Raw genomic sequence first — 3,327 nt, 5'->3', positions numbered from 1 at the left:
ATTAAATACAAAAGGCACAATGCCGACTTAAGTACAAGAGGACTGACACTCTAACTTTCTATGATTTGAACCTCTCCTGTGAGTCCACTTCTTGATTCCGATGCTTCACTTCAGGTTTACTGTATACCGTGGACATTCTTATTGACGATGAAATACAGAAATTGCATCGGAATTATATTCAAAAGGCACAATGCCGACTTAAGTACAAGAGGACAGGCACTCTACATTTCTATGAATTGGACCTTACCTGTGGGGCCAGTTTTAGATGCCGATGCTACACTTCAGGTTTACTGTCTACCATGGACCTTCTTATTGACGATGAAGCACACAAATTGGATCGGAATGAAATTCAAAAGGCACAATGCCGACGTAAGTACAAGAGGGCTGACACTCTAACTTTCTATGATTTGAACCTCTCCTGTGAGTCCAGTTTTAGATTCCGATGCTCCACTCCAGGTTTACTGTATCCCTTGGACCTGCTTATTGACGATGATACACAGAAATTGCATCGGAATTTAATTCAAAAGGCACAATGCCGACTTAAGTACAAGAGGACTGACACTCTAACTTTCTATGATTTGAACCTCCCCTGTGAGTCCAGTTTCAGATTCCGATGCTTCACTTCAGGTTTACTGTATCCCTTGGACCTTCTTATTGACGATGAAACACAGAAATTGCATCTGAATTAAATTCAAAAGGCACAATGCCGACTTGAGTACAAGAGGACTGACACTCTAACTTTCCATAATTTGAACCTCTCCTGTGAGTCCAGGTTTTGATTCCGATGCTTCACTTCAGGTTTACTGTATACCTTGGACCTTCTTATTGACGATGAAAAACAGAAATTGCATCGGACTTATATTCAAAAGGCACAATGCCGACATAAAGACAAGAGGACTGGCACTCTAACTTTCTATGATTTGAACCTCACCTGTGGGTCCAGTTTTAGATGCCGATGCTACACTTCAGGTTTACTGTCTACCATGGACCTTCTTATTGACGATGAAGCACAGAAATTGGATCGGAATTAAGTTCAAAAGGCACAATGCCGTCTTAAGTACAAGAGGACTGACACTCTAACTTTCTATGATTTGAACCTCCCCTATGAGTCCAGTTTTAGATTCCGATGCTTCACTTCAGGTTTACTGTATCCCTAGGAACGTCTTATTGACGATGAAACACAGAAATTGCATCGGAGTTAAATTCAAAAGGCACAATGACGACTTAAGTACAATTGGACTGACACTCTAACTTGCTATGATTTGAACCTCTCCTGTGACTCCAGTTTTAGATTCCGATGCTTCACTTCAGATTCACGGTATACCTTTTACCTTCTTATTGACGATGAAACACAGAAATTGCATCGGAATTAAATTCAGAAGGCACAATGCCGACTTATGTACAAGAGGCCTGACACTCTAACTTTCCATGATTTGAACCTCTCCTGTGAGTCCAGTTTTAGATTCCGATGCTTCACTTCAGGTTTACTGTATCCCTTTTACCTTCTTATTGACGATGAAACACAGAAATTGCATCGGAATTAAAGTCAAAAGGCACAATGCCGACTTAAGTACAAGAGGACTGACACTCTAACTTTCTCTGATTTGAACTCCTGTGCGTCCAGTTTTAGATTCCGATGCGTCAATTCAGGTTTACTGTATCCCTCGAACCTTCTTATTGACGATGAAACACAGAAATTGCATCCGAATTTAATACAAAAGGCACAATGACGACTTAAGTACAAAAGGACTGACACTCTAATTTTCTATGATTTGAACCTCTCCTGTGAGTCCAGTATTAGATTCCGTTGCTTCACTTCAGGTTTAGTGTATCCCTTGGACCTTCTTATTGACGATGAAGCACACAAATTGCATCGGAATTAAATTCAAAAGGCACAATGCCGACTCAAGTACAAGAGAACTGACACTCTAACTTTGTATGATATGAACCTCTCCTGTGAGTCCATTTTTAGATTCCGATGCTTCACTTCAGGTTTACTGTATCCCTTTTAAATTCTTATTGACGATGAAGCAAAGAAATTGCATCGGAAAGAAATTCAACAGGCACAATGCCGACTGAAGTACAAGATGACTGGCACTCTAACTTTCTATGACTTGAACCTCTGCTGTGAGTCCAGTTTTAGAATCCGATGTTTAACTTCAGGTTTACTGTATCCCTTGGACCTTCCTATTGACGATGAAACACAGAAATTGCATCCGAATTTAATACAAAAGGCACAATGCCGACTTAAGTACAAGAGGACTGACACTTTAACTTTCTATTATTTGAAACCCTCCTTTGGGTCCAGTTTTAGATTCCGAAGCTTCACTTCAGGTTTACTGTATACCTTGGACCTTCTTATTGACGATGAAACACAGAAATTGCATCGGAATTAAATTCAAAAGGCACATTGCCGACGTAAGTACAAGAGGACTGATACTCTAACTTTCTATGATTTTAACGTCTCCTGTGAGTAGAATTTTAGATTCCGATGCTTCACTTCAGGTTTACTGTATCCCTTGGACCTTCGTATTGACAATGAAGCTCAGAAATTGCATCGGAATAAAATTCAAAACGCACAATGCCGATTTAAGTACAAGTGGACTGGCACTCTAACTTCCTATGATTTGAACCTCTCCTGCGAGTCCAGTTTTAGATTCCGATGCATCACTTCAGGTTTACTGTATCCCTTGGACCTTCTTATTGAGGATGAATCACAAAAATTGCATCCGAATTTAATACAAAAGGCACAATGCCGACTTAAGTACAAGAGGACTGACACTCTAAATTTCTATGAGTCGAACCTCTCCTGTGAGGCCAGTTTTAGATACCGATGCTTCACTTCATGTTTCCTGTATCCCTTGGACCTTCTTTTTGTCGATGAAGCACAGAAATTGCATCGGAATTAAATTCAAAAGGCACAATGCCGACTTAAGTACAAGAGGACTGACATTCTAATTTTCTATGATTTGAACCTCTCCTGTGCGTCCAGTTTTAGATTCCGAAGCTTCACTTCAGGTTTACTGTATCCCTTGGACCTTCGTATTGACAATGAAGCACAGAAATTGCATTGGAATTTAATTCAAAAGGCACAATGCCGACTTAAGTACAAGAGGACTGACACTCTAACTTTCTCTGATTTGAACTCCTGTGCGTCCAGTTTTAGATTCCGATGCGTCACTTCAGGTTTACTGTATCCCTCGAACCTTCTTATTGACGATGAAACACAGAAATTGCATCCGAATTTAATAGAAAAGGCACAATAACGACTTAAGTACAAAAGGACTGACACTCTAATTTTCTATGATTTGAACCTCTCCTGTGAGT

The sequence above is a fragment of the Schistocerca americana genome, unplaced genomic scaffold (genome assembly GCF_021461395.2).
Source record: "Schistocerca americana isolate TAMUIC-IGC-003095 unplaced genomic scaffold, iqSchAmer2.1 HiC_scaffold_16, whole genome shotgun sequence".
NCBI classification, from domain to species: Eukaryota; Metazoa; Arthropoda; class Insecta; order Orthoptera; family Acrididae; genus Schistocerca; species Schistocerca americana.
Note: the sequence above shows the minus strand (reverse complement) of the source record.